The 21,687-nt window shown below is 44.2% G+C and overlaps 1 protein-coding gene across 16 annotated transcripts in view; it reads right to left on the reverse strand.

Annotated features, from left to right (window-relative positions):
- The window catches only part of PTPRD (protein tyrosine phosphatase receptor type D), a 4,803,934-nt gene that overhangs the window by 3,468,588 nt on the left and 1,313,659 nt on the right, over positions 1–21,687 (reverse strand). The window contains exon 1 of one of the 16 annotated variants that reach the window (XM_069625934.1): positions 17,157–17,587. The exons of the other annotated variants lie outside the window; for them this stretch is intronic. The gene's annotated coding sequence lies outside the window, so the exon portion shown is untranslated. Of the gene's footprint in view, positions 1–17,156; positions 17,588–21,687 lie in introns of those variants that run through there. 16 annotated transcript variants of the gene reach the window in all.

Genomic DNA, 21,687 nt, shown 5'->3' on the forward strand with positions numbered 1-21,687 from the left:
AGTGCTTCAAGCAGTAGCGAGAAGCATTTGACACTGCTCCAATGTCAGGTTACAACTGACAGAAACAGTTCTAGTTAAACCATTGTTGGTTAAAACTATATAGAAGTCAAGAGACTGTAGAAAAGATTCATCCTTGAAAGTTATGCACTAATATTTATCTTTTTCTCTGTGTTATTTACCGGTACAAGAACATGTGTACATAAGAAGTACCCAAGACCCGACATCACCCATGTACAGCCACCTATGGACATGTTAGCTGATAATGATACAACCAGAGGCATTGCTGGGTGGCCCCAGGGGGCTATAGCTCTTGATCTTTTGGTTGTAGCCCCGGATAGAAGCTCAGGGGCTAAAACCAAAAAGGATAGCTAGCCCTGAGTCCCGAAAGTCCTGACATTAGCATACCCCCGAATCCTTTACAAACCTAGAAACACCCCTGGATACAACTAAAGGATAGCATTACTGATAGCAGAAATCTCACTTTTGGTTAGGGTATTTTCTACTTACAGATCAGTCAGGACGCTGTAGAAGAAATTACGTTTGGTAAGTTACAATGTAACTTTTGTCTTTTCTCTGTTTACAGTGTCAAGGAAACATGAACATATGACCCAGCAAGCCTTGTTTACAGTCACTTCTGTCATGAAAGGTGAAATGCAATATTAGGCCTGCCGACATAGAGGGGGCCTCATTTGTTTTCCCAAGAACTTCCAGTATAGGGAATTGTGGTTACAACAAAATGTATCTGGGATAGATCCATACCTCTCACTTTACTCAGTTCTATGTTCTTTCATCGACATACTTGTTTTTGATGTTTTATTCTGAAAACGTCCACCCCAAATTCCCCCTCCCCTATTGTTTTGTATGTATTCCTGACCACCCCTACTCCTTCTATGCACTTCCACTCTGACCTATATTTTACGATTCGTTTTTTCAGAAAAGAAGTTTAATTAAAAAAGAAAACATCAAAAAGAAAAATGTCAGTCGATGAAAGAACGGTATACGCTTTACTCAACTCCGCAGCATGCACCACAGCACAGGAGGGATTCCAAACTGTCTAGTTTATTTGGAGGAATGTAACTAGGGTTACACATAATGCAGCAAATACATCTTTCATACCATACCCTGCACAAATTAAGCCTGAACAGGTTGTCCAATATATTGATCTAAGTAACCCATATGTTAGCGAAGGTTTAATGTTAGAGTATGAAAATTACCCCATAAAAAAACACTGTTGACACCATGATGGTTCATGTTAAACAATTGCCATTTTTAATATGTACACAACTACATTGAAATCAAGAGAATAAATGTACACACATTGTTAGAATATTATATTCATTTAAATTTATTTAACAAGACAATTTAGGCATCATTTACAAAATGTTTAGCACAGCGCAAAGTGACTTTGTACCTTAAAAGTACACTTTGCACAGTGCTAAAAAACAATTTTCAATTCACAGATCAGACTTTGCGATGGCCCTTCCCACTTAGCGCTCTGCGCGAGTGCTTTGCACTGGTTACCCTGTAAGGGCCAGCGCAAAGAATAGAAAGGGGGAGGAACATACTAAATCGTCATTAAATGACAAAAAGTGAGGAAGAACATGGGCATATGGAGAGAGACAAAGTGCAAACAACAGACACACCCAATCAAGTGCTAAGTAAACCCTATTCATAGAAGCGATCAAACAATCATGATGACTCCAAAGGAGAATGATCATCCTGCAAACTTACTGTCACCCGTTACCTGTAGCAAAGTACAAAGAGCAATGAAAGGTAACACATAAAGGTGCAATGCAACACCATTGAATATACAATTGCCACAATGCTGGATCCTGCATTGCTAGCACTGATTTTACAACATGGAAGGAGAGGAGGAGAGACAGAATATTCCATTCACGGACAACATTATTTGGGATCCCAGATGAGGAGGTGCATGGAAGATACTGCTTCCCTCTTCATGACATCCTAGACCCAGTCATGGAGTAGAAGAAAGACCTAGTATCACCCACCATGTGTTCACAGGCTGTGCAACCTCTTGTCAAATTCCTATCAGCCTTACACTTTCTGGCCTCAGGAACATTCTAGCATAGCAACACCATTGTGTGGGGTATATCACAGCACACACAACTGAGGTGCCTCCAATGGGTCTACCCCTGCACATGATGTCACGCACACTGCAGGCAAGTCAGAGAGTGTGCCGGAAATTCTATGCTTTTACACACTTTCCCTGGGAGCCATCGACTGCACCCATATAGCGCTACAACTCCCCACCCCGGAGACACAGAGCACATTTATCACAACAGGAAACATTGACATCATGTGCAGGTCATCTGTGATGCCAAGAGACACATCATGCATTTCAATTTCAATTACTCAGAATGCACAACTTATATCTACCTCTACTTGCATTACCCCATTACAAGGCCCTTGTTCATTGGGAACCTTTGAAAACAGCTGGCTCTTGGGTGAGAATCAACCATCATGCACACAAGCAGTCAAATGACACACAAGCAATTACAATACATGCAATAAATAACCATGCCCTCCTTTGCAGGGGACAGTGCCCCTTGTGCAAACATTTCATCATGCGTAGATTGCCTCAAGGGATCCATGTCTTGACTGTGGGATTCTTTTGAGGCCAATATATTCACATGAAGGGTTTCCCTCAATGTGTCCATCTCCTGTGGCTGGTAGTCCCTTGAGGCCAATAAATCCTCATGCAGGGATTGTCTTAAATCTGAACTGTCATCACAAATCACCTGCCTCAGCTGTTGCATGTCCTCTCTCCTCTCCTACTGCAATAGACAGAGTGTGGCAGTGTGTGCAGCATTTGAGATGACATTTTCTGCAAAGGTGATGGATGTCCTTGGCCATCTTCTGCAGGACCTCGCCCCGTTGGGCACTTGCACACAGCAACTCCTCCTAACACTCTGAGTGTCCGACAGGCACATGTCCACCACGTGTGAGGGGCCCACTAAGCCAGGATGCTGAAGCCCGAGCACATCGCAGTGAGTGCATTGTAATTGGCTGGTGGACTACAACCCTCTGACTGACACCAGCCTCCGTTGCTGCCTCCATGATGACCAAAGACAAACTTGCAGAGAATCAAGCCACAATTGACTCAGGGCTTCCCAGTACCATGCCCTGGGTCTCCTGGCTATCCTCCTCTAACTATGCATCCTCAAGGAACTCAAGGAACTCTATGGCAGCCAGACTACTCAGTGGTGTACCCTCCACCATGTACCTCAGTATGCCCTCCACATGAGATTCGGCAGCATCATCAGAAGAGTCAGCAAGCCTGCTGCAACACAAGGGGATTCTCACCAGGAACAGCACACCGGGCTGCACTGGTGGATGGTTGTGCATCCTTCCCCTCCTCCGCTTCCTCATCCACTGCATCCTCACCTGCACAAAGTCAAACAACAATATTCAGAGGGCTACTTACCTGGCTGAACAAGCATATATGAATATAAAAGCATACAGATATAATAGAGCCAGCCACTCATACAGCACACATAGAAACTGAGCATTCTGAAATGTGAAAGGCACAGGCGACTAACAGGCAATGCTCTGTGCAGTCATGGCAGTGCATGTTAGGCCCGATAGGAAGCCAAAGATTGGAGGAGTAGGCAAATAGACATACATGTGTGCGAGTGGAATGTCTAAAAGTAGAAGGATGGAGGTCTGTGCTTCATTGCTGAACCCCTTCTCTACTTCAACAATGCCTAATTCGGCATTTAGTAGTACCACATTCTCTCCTGCTGACCAAACCTGCATGCAGGCATTTGTTTTACCAAAATCCCTAACACACCCTTTGACACATGGCCAAGGCCAGATTTGCAGTTACCCACACTCACATGCTTCTCAAATATGTGTGAGGAGAGTGCAACATCGATATGACCAGTGTGCACTTGCATGACCACTGAGTAACTGGTGCTCCAAATGTGGAATGACCATCACAAAAGTATCTTTTGGCCAACCACTGCAACTTCTGTCCAGAACACACCCTCATGTGACTTCTCATTGACATTGTCGCTCACCCATCTCCACTGGCTGCCAAGGCCAGTGAATGGACAACTTTGACATTGTCCACTGCTTGTTGTTTGCTATTCTTTGTGAGTCAAAATCCATGTGCACAATGCACTATCCACAAGCATGACACTGTGAGTGTGTCCAGTGACATGTGTCTTGCAGGCCATTGTCACATATAGGTGTATTGGCCTCACTAAAGAATATGCATACAGTAATGTGTGTGGTAAGATCAATGTCAACCGCAAAAGAAGTTCAAGCATTTACCTTCTAGGATGAACATGTAATGGAAGTGACCATAGATGCATTACTGTAGTACTCATGGATGGGTGAGAAGGAAACTGACCAACTGTACAATAACATTTGATTGTATATCATGTGCAGAAGGAAGCATATATAACATGAACCTTTGGAACTCACCTGATGAGGCTGCATAGGTGTCCATGCATCCCACCCCAATCAACTGCTCATTTCTGATGTGGCCATTGGTGACCTCTTCAAATGGAGTCAGCTCATCCACATGTGGTGAGACACCTCCAGTAGCCTGGGCAGAGGCCGTATTGCTGCCAAGCTTCTCCTTGGTCCATCGCATGAGGTCCACTATCCTCTTGTGGACCTCTTCCATAGTGTGTCTCGCCAACCCACAGGCATTGATGTGATCTGTGACTTCCTGCCACATTGTCCACCACTGGACCACATGAAGGGTCCTGCCAGCCCAAGGGTACAGGTTGACCTGGTGTTCCTCGACATAAACAGTGGGGATGTTAACTATTCATCTGTAAAGCACCTCTTCATTGGTGGCCCCTTCTCCATGACCTGTACAGGGGCTTCTGTAGACTCCCACCAAGTTTACCAGGTAGACGCTTCTTCTGCCCTCTTCCCAGTCCTTGTCTTCTCCCTCTTTATGGAGACCCTCCACTCATGGTGCAATTGACTTTCACAGCAAGGCACCCACACATTTTGTTGCCAGGAAATCGGTGTGGCACCCCCTAAATATCCCCTCCTCTGCGCATGCCAGGAAATCCACGTTGTACCCCCTCAATATCTCTGCCTCCATGCATGCAATGGATGCACATGATAGACAGTGTTATACGCATAAGTGTGTTGCGTGCAGCATGGAAATTACGCACACAGGGCCCTTACACTGATTCTGTCACTGCTGCCTCATGCGTGGAGTGTCGACACCTTTGCCTTTCTGTAGCTCCTGCCTTGTGCCATATCTTTCCTCCTCCAGCCTTATTTTCCCTCCATATCACAACATCTCCTGCTGCCTGGTAGTGTGTCACTGCATTCCACCACTGGAACTGCCTTGGAGTGCCTGGTTTCCTTCTTTAGCCTGTTCCTCTGTGGCCTTTCTGTCAGGGTGTGTGACCACCTCATCTGTCACATACAGATTTCCACTCCTCAATACTACACCACAGCTCCACAGCACATGTAGTCAGGGCCCCGCTTCACCCCACTAGCCCAAGGTGCACCATATCCCAAACATTGACTAGCACCCCTAATGCAAGGCTGAGGGCTGTCATATTCTCTGCTGCAGAAGTTGGCATCCTGGGAGATCAGGTCTTGGCCCATTATGATGCCCTCTTTGACCCGCATGAAGCAGCTTGGGATGTGTGGCCACCAGAAGATCTGGGCATACATCATCGCTGTCTTCAACAGGGAGGGGGTTGGATCATGCAAAGAAGTGCTGGGATGACCTTTGTATCCAGATCCAGGTAAAGAGAATGAGGCACTTAAGGCAGGTCCCTCCGTGGAGGTGCACTATGCAGGCGTCCATCAAGTGTGACCTCTTCGCCTCTGGATCCTGGAGAGGATCAAACCAGTAGTCCATGCCCAGGTCAGTTACCTGGAAGCACAAGTCCAGGCTGCTGGTGAGTACTCACAGAGCATATATTTCCACAGATTTGGTATGGCCTGCATGGGTATGCATGACTTTATCAAGTTAGTGCTTTCCACAGCATGTGTGTTGCACAATCCTTAACTGCCATGCAGCCAGATGCCGACACTGGAAGTATGTGATGGCACATGTCTGTGAAGTGGACAGGTGTAGGAATAAGCACAGTTGCCAGATTGAGATGCTGGGTACATGTGAGGCATATTAATTCACGCTTCTCTATGGGTTGTTCAACTTTGTATGTTGATTTTATCATCTCCACTCGGCAGCTGAGACTGACACATGTGTATAGATGTATGGGGGTGGCGTTTTCATGCATTTTACTACCAGGATCCACCTTGGGACCCATCAGGCCACTGAGTGAGAGGGCATATATGGTATGTCATCATGACAAATGTTCTTGTTGGGAGCAAAAATATTGCTTCTTGATCCTCAACCACAGGTGCATGTGGATGTTGAATGCTTTCATGTTTAACTGTCAGGGATGCATGTTGGTAAATGTGTTTGGATGGAGATGTGCCCATGGTGCTATGGACACATGCATGTGGGCAGGTGCCCTTTATATGGCCCCTCTTGCAGGGTACACTTGGGTCACTGCTTCATTTTGATTGCAATGTGAAATGAGTTTGTGTCATGTGTATGTGGCCAGTAATCAATGTGCTATGTTCACAGGTGCATGTCTATTCATTGTGACCTGTTCTTTTTCCTACCGTTGTGAGACTGGCATCTGTCCGATTTCCAAGCATCGGCTTGTATGTGTAAGTTGCTTGTTGATTTATGCTGACAGCCTGCTACTTTTGAACTTGGGGAGAGTACACATGCATTGGCACTTATGATTGATCCCTATGATGTTTATTTCGTTTTCCACAGTTGCAGAAGCTGGGGAAGAGGGTACAAACTGTGCTGTGGAGCTGCATCCCAGAGGCAAGGCCTTCAGGCACACGACCAGACCGCAGGTTTTCCCAGTTGTATCCACCTACTCTGAGGGTGATGTAAATGGGGGAAGAATCCCATTCGGATGGCAAGGCTGCTGAGGATGAGGACTGGGATTCCATTGTTTTGGTGGGCACCTCAGCAGCCGAGGGAGAGGGTGGTGGTGGTGTTGATGTTACCACATAGGGGCCTCAAGACATGGAGACCTTATTGGAGGTGTCCGGCTTGATAGAGGAGGAGGAGGTCATCACAGGCTTGCCCACAGTGAACAGAACCTGTTAGACACTAAAAGGAGACCCAAACATGCACTCCTATCGGGATATAGCTAATCCCAGGTTGATTGTCACACAAGTGCTCTGGGGTGTACCCAAGATCGGGGTGGATGACCCAAAGCAGATGTTAGAGTTAGATAATATTGTTGTTAGCATTCATCATCATGCCAAATTTCAAAAGAAACATTAGTAAATTGCTGAGAGCTTGTTTTATGCGTTCACTAAATGGGTATCAGAGTGTCACATAACAGATTTAACACCCCGATAGAGTACTTGTAGATCATTTATAGTTCCGTAAATATAAACCTAAAAGAGGAAAGCCAATTTCAATTAACCATTTACAAAACATTTTTTTTAACAAGTGAAGAACTCGCATATAATTATACTGTTCCTATTCACTTTTATACACTGCAAACTCAAAACAGGATAATGAGGTACATAATTGTGTTTGAATCTCACACAATTGCATCATCATAAAATCTTCCTTTGAATCTAATAGGCTCCTTTTTATGATGATGCAATTGTGAGAGATTCAAACACAATTATGTACCCCATTTTCCTGTTTTGAGTTTGAAGTGTATAAAAGTTCTGATACCCATTTAGTGAACGCAGAAAACTAGCTTTTAGCAATTTACTAATGTTTCTTTTGAAATTCAGAATGATGATGAATGCTAACAACAATATTATCTAACTCTAACATCAGCTTTGGGTCATCCACCCCGATCTTGGGTACGCCCCAGAGCACGTGTGTGACAATCAACCTGGGATTTGCTATATCCCAATAGGAGTGCATGTTTGGGTCTCCTGTTAGTGTCTAACAGGTTCTGTTCACATTGGTTCTTTTTTACAGTCTCAGGTGGCCTTGACACTGGTTGACCCATTTGCACCTGAAATAACTCCTGAATTACACTTACACATTGAGATATCTCTGAAAAAAGGGATGTTGTGGTGGTGGTCCGAGAGGGGGCCAACGGGGCCGACCAAAGAGACGCCCACAACAAACGGGTCAATACATGAGGACGTGCCAATGGTACTCGAACCAGCCCTAGCATCCATTCCTATCTTCAATTTATCCTCCAGAGTTCTAGTCCAAGCAGAACAGACCCTACTTGAAAGAGGATTATCATTTGTCGCAGCCACTAAGGCTGATCCTTTTACAACAGAGGCTGAACTAAGGAAATTCTTCCGCACCTTGAGACTCAAATATTTTTTCGAGGTATATTTACCAGAGAAACAGGACTCTGAAAACATCACGATCAAAGGACCAGAGACACCGTGAGACAACATGACAGGCTTCAAAACTAAGTCTACCTTCATTCCTCCCCCACATACCATCCCGGGCGAGTTTGACACATTTGAAAAAATCATAATGAAGACCATCACCAACGGCTTAATACTAAATGGATGGGTGTCCCCTACTACACTGGCAAGAAGGGGAAGCAATTCACAATAGCAAACAATGGTCAAGCCAGCGGGTATAAAGCTAAGTTCACTTAAAAAGACATAGTTCCATCAATAACATAGGGGCAGTAACCTCCAGCTGACCCCACAGATCACCCCATACAGACCACAAAAAGAATTATAAAAAGGTACATTTTTATTGTTTTAATCAAATTTCATTAAGAAAATATTAAATCATTTACAGTTCACACTAGAAATGGACATACAACATGTAAAATACAATGTGTGATAAAAAGGGCTGGTCACAAACGGATACTGCAAACAATTCAATGCCAGATAACCATACAGGGGAAGAAATGCAAAAATCCCTCAAATAAATATTCAATTGCCCGAACAAAATTCTCCATTGGGGAAAGAAACAACCTCTGAGACAACAGGAGCCAGGTCAACTGGACATAGATGGATATAACAATTTGGTTAAGTTAGTAATTTGATTAGCTCAACCTGTCACATAGGCAAAGAAAAAAGTAACAATAAGTTGATCCCAAATAAGGCAGTCCAATTGTGTATTAGCACTGCAAAAACTCACAATCCTAAAACCATGCACTAAAAAATCTGACATAGGATGCTATCACCAACGGCTTGACACAAAAAAAGTCTATCAAGACAATTTGAACAGAGAAGAAAGACAGTCCCTGAGGGACCTTAACCAAGACACTACCATAACCATTAAACCAGCTGAAGTGGGTGGCGGTATCGTGGTCATGAACACCGGAGACTACAACCAAGAGTGCCAGCGCCTCCTAAATGACACCACCTCATACAAGAAATTGAACAGGGACCCTGTTCGGACAACAAATGTATCAGCAGATAAAAGGCGTCAGCATGGGTGCAACTTTCGCACCAGACGTAGCCAACCTCTACATGGCCCAGTATGAGGAGGATAACATCTACCACAACAACAACCCCCACAGATCACACATCAAGATCTGGTGTCGGTACATCGACAACGTACTTTTGATCTGGGAAGGCAGCAAAGAATCAGTGCTGGCATATCATCTCTGGCTCAACACACAGAACACCCACATCAAGTTCACCATCGAATGGGACTACCAAGCCATCAATTCTCTTGATGTTCACATCTATCTGTCTGGAGAAATGTTGAAAACAGAACTCTTTAGGAAACCGACCGATAGAAACAGTCTGCTGCATTTCGCAAGTTACCAAACACAAGGGTTGAAGTACAATCTCCCCTACGGTCATTTCCTCCGTATCCGCAGGAATTGCACCGACAAGGAAAAATTCAATCTACATGCTAAGCAACTTCAAACACGCCTAGGACAGAGGGGCTACCCCAAGAAATCCATCAGGACGGCCAAGAAAAGAGCAGCGAATACCGACCACTCCATCTGTCTCACCACTAAGGAAAAAGATCCAATCAACAGGACTGTCTGCGTTACTACGTTCAACCCAGTTAGCAATCTCATCAAGAGCACTATTAACAAACACTGGCATTTGATTAAAAATGAGGGCAGCCTGGCCAAGAAAACATTGCTCTCATTCAGAAAGAACAAGAACCTAAGAGACACCCTGGTACATACGTTTCTGGAACCCACAAAGACAACATCGACCCTAAGGAACCTGCCACCAGTTGTGGGACATTTCAGCTGTGGACGATGTGTCGCGTGTCGTTACACTACCAACAGCAAAAACCTTCACTCACAAGGATTTCATTTGGAAGATGAACAATCACACTAACTGCGAGAGCAGATTTGTAGTCTACGCCATTAAGTGCCCGTGTGACACAGTATACATCGGCAAGACCATCAGACCCGTGAAACAGAGGATCAACGAACATAGGTCCTGTATCAAGATCCAAATGCAAGACAGACCTCTGGTCGAACACTTTAACAAGAAAGGACATACTCACGAACAATTCTCCTGGACTGTGCTACAACAGTTACAGCCACAACGACGTGGAGGAGATATAAATCTGGCCCTCACTAAACTGGAACAAAAGTGGATGCATAAACTGGACTCAGTACGCAATGGTTTAAACATAACCGTAGAATGGAAACATTTTTGAAAGGCACCTGCTTCCCACCATTGTCACTCTACCCTGCAGTCCTACTATGATAAGGGTGTTTCTTTTGACCCATCGACTTTGTAATAACACCAGTAATCCAACTCATTGGTACTTTCTGACCATTTCACCACCGTGTGGCCCTTACTATACATTGATCAGTAGTTTGGCCTTAGTAATTGAATGCTAGTATACCTGTACAAAACCATCTATCAAACAAACATTGCTTGCACCTTGTGGAATTTTACTAATTGAAAATATATGTATAAATAGAACTTGCTTCATCATCAAATTGTTCTACTTTGCCACCATGGGACCTACACTGCGTGTGATCACTGCTACACCATTGTACAAATGTATGGGCAAACAGTACCATCGTCATCACTAAATATTTCTGCTTTGATAACTTGTGGCTGAAACAGTAGAGTGTTCAGTAATTGTGTCTCTTTTTGTACATGTACGATGCCTTTTGCTGGCACCATGTGTCATGTTCTGCCACACCAATCCGTTAATTCTTTGGCCATATGTAATTTACCAGTGTCACACTGATTGTCACCATGTATGGTTTTAAAACCCTCTCCAATCATGTTTTTTTCTGCACTTGGCTTATATTTTGGCGCCCCACCTTTTCTGACCCCTCCACCCATGTGTCTTTTCCAATAGATTCAGGCACTTCACCACACACTCCTCCGGCGCACCCACCCGCTCTTAGATTTTATCCATGCATTTTAAATTTGTTCGACATGGCTCTGTAGAAGGGACTACTTCTCCCATGATGCCTTTCTTTATGAGCAGTCCAAACTCCTGAGAACACTCCTCTCGTCCCCCCCACCCACCAACTGATGCACCATTGGTTTACAACCGAGCATGAAGAGATTAGCCCTCTCGGCCGCCTCTCATACCTACCGCGCATCCCCATTGGCTGAGCGTTAGCCTCTAGGAAGCTTATAGACACAGAAGTAGGTCCACCTCCCACAGCAACCACTGTGAGCTGAGGACCCCGCAAGCACAGAAGCACTGGACGCACTGCGGTAATTTTAGTCCACATAGGGACCACCACTTGTGTAGCTTCTAAATATGTTGCATTGCCTGTATTTAGGAGCGACTTTCACACACGTTTTTAAATGATCACGTGTTTCCAACAGACTTATACCATGTTAGGCACTTTTACTAAGCCAATCTCTGCACTCTAGGGCTTGCTTAGGGTCCAAAACCTGCACTCAGCCTCTTAGGCACCACTGCAGCCCTTTTGTGAGCACTCCTCTACCACAAGCTTGTGCACACGCTGTGTGTAGTTTTTTCACCATACCTGCACGCACTGTTTAACGTTGCACAAAGCAAAGGACTACATTTTTGCATCCCAGATGCTTCTAGCCCACGAGAACCATGGACTATAATACAGACAACACAGCCTCACCTGTGCGCCACCACTCACACCTTGTGCTACCATGCAATTCGCACAGGGCTGCACAGCTGCAATATTTCTCCATTTGTGATCTGTGCACCATAGCGTTTTTTCCACACCTGGAGTCACACCAACCCGTGGGTTCACGTCACTCTACTTACCACCATGGACACTCCACGGCCCAAACCAAAACAACTCGACGTGTTCCACATAGATATATCAGGAATATCTCCTCACTCTATGGGCAATCATGGACTACCACCACGGTAAATGGGGAGAACAGACCCCAGACAGGATTCCCTCACCACCACAGAATCTACCACAACTAGACCACCGATTGGATCATGCCTCATGATCCTCCCTTGTTTCCTCTCAGATATGGGACCAACCCTGGCCTTTTTCAGTCTGCAGGACCCTGAGAGACGTCAGCCTTCAGGAAACTTTGGCCCGCTATTAAGTGCATTTTCGCACTAGCAATCCAGTAACTTCTTAAGGATTGTCCACAGCATCCCACTGCTATTGCAGCAGCAAGTAAGCTGTTTATTGATAAACCATGTGATGTATCATTATGGCATTATTTAGCCAGTATTAAGCACTATCATGAATCAGTCAATTTTCTTCTGAGATCCTTACAGCGTCTTCTAACGAACAGATTCTATGGAAAACAACGCAATTGGTGTCCCTCCTGACGAAGGCCAGCACATAGACAGGCTTCAATCAAGCCCTATTTTGGCCGAAACACACCTGTGTCGATCCCCGTGACACAACTGTACCATCCCCCTCTCGTGTATGTTTTGTAAAAACTGTTGTGTACACCTTGTGTGAACTATGCCTGGGACCATTTTTCAGTATCAGGCGCACCTTCCCTTAATAGTAGGTCCTTCCTACCTCATCTGCCTTGGGAATGTGCCTCCATGTGGAGTTTTGACCTCAACACCTCTGAGTTCGACATTTACCTGTGTTACCACTATTTACAATCACTCTTGTCCGTTTGTTTTTCAAACTTTCATGCTTATCGAAAGTACTGTAAAGTAATTGTCAAATCACCAATAATGTTCTGTGTCATCGTGAAAGAAATATACATATACAGAACCACACTATCGCTTGTAGGATGTTTCACCCTGATTATTTTTTTCATTTTTTTCGTAATTATGTCAGTTAAAAGGCAACATGTTCATTTGAACATCCTGGTGTCTGACTGAGAGGTAGGAGGTAAACCAAGTCCGGACAGTGCCAGAGAATTCCATCCTGCCAGCAACGACGTAGAGAACGATGCGGTGGTCGACTGTGTCAAATGCAGCCGAGAGGACAAGGATCATGGATTGTTTTTTCCAAAAGAGGTCATATGAGACCAATTTTGAAGGTGTCTGGAAATTATCCTTCTGCGAGGGAGGCATTGACAACGTTGAGGAGCGCATTGAGGGCCGGGCTGTTCAATTGTTTAATGATGGAGGCTGGAATTATATTGTCAGAGTAAGAAGTAGGTTTGAGGGAGGCCATCATTTTTAGGAGATCCGTGTGGAAGATATGAGAGAATTTGGTTCAGAGGGGTAGTGTGAATGCCGGGGTGTAGGGGATGCTAACGCTGTGAGAGTTTGATTTGATGGTCTCTCAGATTGTGTCTATTTTCTCAATTAAAACGTTTTGATTCCATTGCATTTTTCATGAGTTGATAGCACCTCAGGGTCGGGTAAGCGTTTGGCCCAATGCTTTACTAATCCAAAGAGGGCTTTGCTCCTGTTTGAGGCTGCCACAATGGTGGTGGAGTATTAAGTAGCTTTGGCCTCAGTAATCAGAATCCTACGGTTTGAGCTGAGAGATTTGATGTTGAGGAGGTCTCCCGAGTTATGGTTTTTGCACCACCATTTCTCAAAGGCTCTGATTGAACGTTTGTTGGAGGCTAGCTTGGGGTGCATGGTTTTGTCTTTGGCAGCTGGAATTAGGGGGCACCAGTTTCATAGCAGAGTTGCTAAATTATTTGAGTAGTCCCGAGGCATTCACTGTGGTGGGGAAGTCTGCAAAGATTGCTTCCAGCCCATTGACCGGGATGGTTTTAAATGATCAGCGTTGAGTGAGGGGGAGTTTATCCTTACCTGTGTGAGCCGTAGTCAAGTGGGTGACTGATAATGGGATAGCGGTGTGTTCAGATCAATCAAGTGGGATTGGAATGCACATGTGACACATGGGGATGATGTGAAGACTAAGCCTAGGGTGTTGCCTTTGTTGTGCATGGGGGAGAGCACAATTTTCTTAAGGTCCATGGTAGAAGTCAGTGCAAAAAGCATGCTTCAAGTGTGGTTGTCAACCCGCCGGACCCAATAATTTCCCTTTTGCGGGTACCGGAATCGGGTATTCCCCATTCCCATTTGAGCCCTATAGGGCTCAATGGGAATGGGGATGCCTGTAGCACCGGCATGGTTCATTACCGCGCCGGTGCTACAGGCAAGCTGTGCCCGCGGGTGCCTTTCATTCCACCAGGTCAGACCAGGCGAAATGAAAGGCACCCGCGAGCACAACTCAGAGTTTGCTGGTCTGGATACAACAGTACCGGTAAGCTTTTGGGCCATTGGGCTTCATTGCGTCTGTGGCGGTAAGGCAACAACGGCGCTGGTAGTGCTACCAGCACCGTTGTTACCATGCCACCACATTACGAGTTCTGCCCGCGGGTGCTGCTCTGCACGCCTGGTCAGACCCGTGAGCAGAACAGGATGGTAGCAACAGTACCGTTATGAACGGTACCGCTGCTACCATCCTCCCCATTCTGATTGAGCCCTATGGGGGCTCAAATGGGCATGGGGACATACAGGGTCCGGGTCCCGCGCAAGTGAAATTACCGGTCCCGCAAAGGTTGGAAATGCCTGGCTATTCCCCTTTCGCAGGACCCAGTGCCAGACCCGAGTTTGGGGGTAGTCATGCCCAAGGGCATGGCTACCTCCAAACTTGTAAATAGACCCATTGTCATTTTATTTGCTAGGTGACAGATAATGGTATTACCAAACTCAATGGGTCTCAAGTTCCTAATATTTGAAAGTGGAAGGGCTGCCTTTATTCTGTTCATATTCTTTTTTTGTGATGCATGCAAGTCTCAGGCAGCTGCTCAACTACCTGAGCTGCCTTATTACTGTTTGTACACTATTGGGAAGAAGACACCTAGGATAGGCGTGTCATTTATCACAACATAGGCTTTGGTTAGAAGAAATTGGGCCTCAGTACGAATTTGGTGTTATTTTGCCAGTAAATCTGCTACAATACCACCAAACTGTATTACCGTTATTGTCACTTGGTCCAGCGGTACTACAATTGAATGGGATTCTATACGACTCCATTGCAGATTTTGCCAGTATTAATGCTGGTGCGGTAATGCAGCGGTATACAGTATTAACGCTGCATTTTACTGCACCATCCAACTTATAATGAGGCCCACTGTATTTTGGTATTTTCCCTCTGCTTGTTGTGATAGCATAGTGAGGACAGAAGGACACTGAATACTTCAATCCCCCAGCCTTTTAAAATACATAGGGGTAGAAGGCAACTTGGAAATTACGAACCTTGATGTAGCTCGTGTCTCTAGACGAAAATGAGTGTTTACCACTATTTATCGATGTAAAATGGTAAATAAATAAGAAGGAATGCTGAGCAGCACATAAAGGAATGCAACACGGTATGCTATGTAAACATCCTTCAGGAATTACAATATTTAAGTTCGGAATATTCTTTTACATTAATTAAATATGCCATACATGTTTCGGGATAAGAAAAGTTCCAGCTTTCTGAAATGTGCGATGCGGGCAGTTTCAAAGTCTGACTGCGGGCACTTTAGTGAATATGGATTATTTCATGAGTTTTTGCTGAGAGATGACTGAGGTTGAGTGGGGCCACGTCAGGTGCCCAGTTTGAAGCCTTGATGAGAGTCAGCTCCAACTGTGGGAATAGGGCCTCATTGCTCGGGCAAAGGTACCCCACACTTGCCGGGTTCCTCGGAGATCCCCAGGGGCAGAGCAATGTGTGAGAAGACACATGTTGAATCAACAGAACAGGCTGTGCATGATACATAACGCGTGCTGCATGTCACAAGAATTGTTGCTATTTACCGATGTTAGAAAGTGACAAGCCACATGTTTTTGAAAGAGAGAGAGTCAGAGGAAGAAAGAGGACACAGTAAGGAAAACATTTAGAAATAGAAAAAGCAAGACAGTCAGAGGGAAGTGTGAATGAGAGGGAGGGATAGGGAGACAGAGACTGACCCAGACTGGCAATGAAAGTGAGAGTCAAAGAGAGCAGAGAAAAGGGCCACCGGGAAACAGACTGAGGTTTGAGGGCCCCCTCAGATGCCATATCTGCTTATATTTTCTATTCAAAGCTGTCCCTGTACCCTCTTTTTGAAGAGGCTCACGCCCCCCCATGCACATCCTTCGGGCCACGGAGGGCTGCCTGCCCCATATTTTGAAGACACTCTGGGGGGTCTGGCCCACAGAGTAAAGACCACTGCGTTAGAGGGGGAGAAAGAGAGAGAGGGAGAGAAAGAAGGGGAATAATGTAATTCTCCTTTAGTACATCGGGGAGAAGGCAAGGAAAAAGAAGAACTAGAAATATACGGGGCAAAAAAGACCAAAAGAGAGAGGTGGGGGAGCCAAGGAGACAGAAAGGCAGACATATGGGCGGCAGGACACTTGGTTAGAGAATAAAGCAGTGATTATACATGATATCTCCAGTAGGGCCAACTAGCCTTTCATTCTCTGACCTTAACACAAGTACTGAAGTTACTGTAAGAAGTCTGAAAGAGTGGCCACTGCTAAACACGACTGGAAAGCACCCGGAATCTGTCAGTAAAACCTACACATGACATAGTTTGCCATGGATGTAATGACATCTAGGCCAGGATGCAACAAACACGTGGGCGCAATAAAATCTGCCTTTCAGAATGTGGCTATTCTCACCTTGCCATCACAGTGTAACCATGTCACATTGGAAATGAGCCACATGTCAGCACACATGTTCTTCTTTTTCGTTGAAAAAAAGGGGAAACAATCAAATCAATACACATTCAAGTCGTTTTAGGAAAAGCTCTTCATTTCAGAATGAAACACAAAGGGTGCCGGTTGTCTAATGGACACTACTGCGAGTGCGTGCTCTTACCTGCCTTGGACGACCAGCATTCGTCATCCGGATATGGAGCACAGGCTGTGGCTCCGGTGAGGATCCGAGAGATAGCACTGACAGAGAGTCCACTTCCGTGTCTCAGGAGAAATGGCGCCAGCGAAGCCAAATACGTCACGCTGGTTCCAATCCGTCAGAAGCCTGAGGTGAAGTGTCAAGTCCTCCAAAGTGATGCCTCTGAGAGCGCAGTTTCAAAAAACGGTCTCACTTCGGAAGAGCCCTTTTATACAAGTAAGTAATGCAATTCGAAACAACACAGCACAATTTGCATATGGTGTCACCTTTCTCTACATCTTCAAACGAAGATTCCGATGAAAATGAATCATCTATGATTCAAATGAGCGTACAAGGTAGTCTGATGTGCAGGTTCGAAAAGGGAGTCATCGTGCATCCATCCCTGCAAGAGAGGAGCCTGGCGGATATCTATAAACCCCACAACATGTGGCACATTGTGATCCACGGGAAGCCAGGGTATTTTTAAACCAAACGTGAAAATTGGCTGCGAAATATACGCCACACGTCGGAGGTGTGGATTCACACTACCTTGCTGAGGAGAGCACGGGTTTAAAGGAATTGAATCATGGCCCTCCGCTGTTCCCTCCAACATATGGACCCTGGTGAGCGGCAATTCTGATCCAATCTGATGCACGGCCAATCTGTTGATTGACAGATAGGACCCCGGGGGTTAAACTACTTCGCCTAATTTGTACTGGCGTTACACACTGCTATAGTGACGTACAAAAGAATGAACTTCCTTTGTAGGGGCTTCCTGTTTAAAGTCATCATGCCTAAAATGTATTGTGAACGTTTTGTACAGTTTGTCATAACTAAATACACTATGCAGAGTAATCTAATAGACTCCACCTAGACTATTTACTAGACATTCTACCTTTGGTAAGTGATATATTTGCAAAAACAACACCGTCTTTATACAGCCCTTCTCATTTTATTTTTCATTACATAGAGAAACGGCTTTCTTGTACTCAGCACCTCAAAGTTTCTTCCTTGAGCTAAACTCATACATAAAATAAAGAGACACATATATTTTAAAGCAAAGTAGAATTCCCCATTGTATCATTTCTTGTGCACTCAGCACAGGTTCTGGTGCAGGGCTTTACTTTCACTTTGCCACAGGTTACTTGGACTTGCCTGTTCGGTAAACTGGCGTCCACGTTATGGGTGCACTCGTAATGATGTCTTCAGAAAACACATAATGTATTATACAAAATTGGACAGCGTCCTTTTTGGAGGTAAACAGGCTGCACTTTATTAAAGTGCTCTGAAATTATGTCGGGGACCACACTCACTTTACATCGACCATAATCGGTTACCATGACCTTGAATCTATCAGCCCTGCCAACCAGCCAGCTGCCTGTTTCGCCTACTGGCTGTCTGAGCTGTTTCATGGTTGATTGTAGAATGCAAATGTCAATGTCCAGTCGTACAGTCCTACGCCCAAGCCTGAACTAAAATTCCACACAATGGGATACCCCAGGGGTCACTGCCACCGTCCCCACCTGTTTGGACTGTTGGACGAAGGTGGGCCTCAACCCAACCCGGGCACCATCATCATACTTTATCTAGTTCAACATTTGGTCATGGTCCAAACATTTTTCATAATAGATTGTGACGGTCCCCGCCAAAGCGCTAAAAACACTCCGAGCTGAGCGTCTCTCTCCCGCCCCAACTGCACAGACAGCTGCTTACTTTTTCTCTCTGCTATGAAAGGCCAATATCCAGCGATGCATCATCACGCTTTACACACTCTCAGCCCACAGGATACAACAGACAATACAGCCACAATGCTGCAAGGCTGTACCACACCCGAAGAGCTCTATCTGGTAATTAAAACAACTAAAACAACTTCTCTGTGTTACGTGTGGCAGGAAAAAGAGGCTGGAGCCAGAGTTGGCCCCCTTTTATGGGACAGACACTGGATGCCAGGTAAGTGTGATCCCCACCTTCCGCCGTAGCGCCTCATACCATTGTTGCCACCTGGAAGTTCCTGCTTGGATAGAGCAAAGGTCACACCATGGCCCCCGAGGAAGCCCCTAATGGCGGTGTCCTGGTAGGACCCTGGCAGCACCTCCATATGCTGCAATTTGCTTACCTTGCTCTTCCAAGTACCTGTGGGTGAATTAGGGAGAAACTACACCTACCCCACTGCAGGATGGCCAATGTTCAATTGCACAACTGTGATTGCCACCTGAGCATCATTTTGCCACATTTAGATTTCACAAAATTCAAAACTAACCAACAATTTACATGATTTTGCAAAATGTTGCATTATTTCAGAGTCTAGACTAAAAATGATGTCAGCCTACACAAGGGTTGATCTACAGTACTCTTTCTGAAGCCACAGAAATGCATCGAGATAGAATAGGGTGGGTCTGTGCTTCAGAGGGTCTATCCAATGGAAAGCACTGCATGCTGGCCATTCGTGATAGTCACTTTATTCATGACTACAAATGCTGTGGTGAGGTTTTTCCAGTGAGCTGAGAAACATATTAATAGAAAGAAGCTTTGAGAGAAGGTTTTTTATGTGTAATGACTTCAATCTATGGAATATATATATATATACATTTCTACAGTTTGCTTCTTCTCCAGATAAATGCCCCTAGTTGAACACCCTTCAACATGACAATCCCACCCCTAAAATATTGGACAATAAATAGGCTGATTAAAATCTGAATATTCTGTTTTATTTAAAATAATAAATCAAGAAAATCAAGGTGATCCCCACATGATTACAGGCAGATTTACTATGGAATAAAATGCAACCTGCCTGGGATTAACTCACACATGGTTACATTCATAATACTCACCAACATCCATATGTATGAAAGCAAATCTGAATAACTATTGAGGACAAAATAATACAACCCTCTCCAATATAAACATATACAATGTAATTGGACACCAAATTAAGAAAACACACATCCATAATCAGAATCAATGTAACAACAATACAATTCACTTTGATTTCACTGAAACAGTTGAAAAGTGTTGTTATTCAGAAAAAAAACCATATACTTAACATACATTGATTCACTTTAAAAGGATGACACTATTGGTTTCTAGCTTGGACATAGGTATAACAATGTTTAGTGGGGTTAAGTTGACTACTTATTCCCAAGGTTCGGATTCAGGGTGGAGGGTTTTATTTTGATGAGAAAAATATGTTGACGTATCGAAGTCTCACACATTAATGAGATTATAAAATTGGAATAGAAATGAACTCATCACTTCATTATTATTCGCATTGCGACTCAACTTAAGGCAGAATCCTTTCTTTTTCATGCAATGTTATTTTAAAATTATGTTGACTGCTTAAATTGACTGGGAATGAAGGATAAAAGCTAAACTACCTCAGATTCCATTTTGAGGAGAATATAACTCAATTAAGGATTTTCTTTTTCTAAAAACTATGGTTTTCACTGGTCAAGAAGTTTGCAATTCCCTGAAAATATGTGAGTCAAGTTGTACACCATGCTCACAAACTGTGATGTAATTTTATCCTCTGCAATCTCAGGGAATTCATTCACAATTGGTTACTGCTAAATACAAACATTCCCTGCACAATTATTGATTCCACCTCATTATATTTTAAATACACTTCCACAAAATTTTATTTGCAGGCACGGTCCCCTTTTATGGCCCTATATTATAAACTGTGTTTGCTCAAGATACTTTCACTTGCTATCTGGGAATTAATTATTGGGAAATGTATGTAAATACTCAGTGGATATTATACTCATTTTTGGTTTATCTTTTAAAGTAACTGGGACATGTAGGGACATCAACAGCTCAATACAAGTCCACCAGGTAATTTCTTGCTTTTAGTCTGTCCCCCTGCTCCCAAATCCGTTTCAGGTATTATAATTCTTGGGAAAGGCTTCTGTTTTCAGCTCTCTCTGGAAAGGCCTTCTTAAAGAGAGGTTATATCAAATATTTCCAGGTGGAGTCCCCATTAGCTTTGCTTTTGTAAGACAAGCTTCCTTCTTCTTCCAGTGTCGCCCAAACTCTCCCAATGTCCTATGTGTTTACCTTTAAAAACTCAACAAACTGCACCTATGGAGCACAATTTAAAGCAGCAATTTCAGATTGAACAGAGCCTGTGACACAGTCCATTCACTTGCTCACTCCCCCTAGACACTTCCTCCTCTTTGCTTCGATTGTCCATATAGATTTTGACATTTTGCCATCTCACAAGGGGATATGTTTAGCTATCTTTCTTCAGTAATTATGAACACATTGGACTGATATATGCCTTTCCCTTACAATGTCTTATATGGAACATTCTGAATTCAGATCTATCCTTCATGTTTCTGTAGCTGCAGGTATAACAGAGTTATTACAATGTATGAATGTTTTATTAATTTATACATTTGAACATATCCTTTGTAATATGTACATTATCTGGGCCTGCGTCACTGAATTCAAATCTAGTTTTGGGTATTTGTGGGTATTGCATAGAGCAAAGGGTTCAAAAGTTAGGAGTAATAATTAA

Source organism: Ambystoma mexicanum, chromosome 6p (genome assembly GCF_040938575.1).
Source record: "Ambystoma mexicanum isolate Mex_15411 chromosome 6p, UKY_AmexF1_1, whole genome shotgun sequence".
NCBI lineage: Eukaryota > Metazoa > Chordata > Amphibia > Caudata > Ambystomatidae > Ambystoma > Ambystoma mexicanum.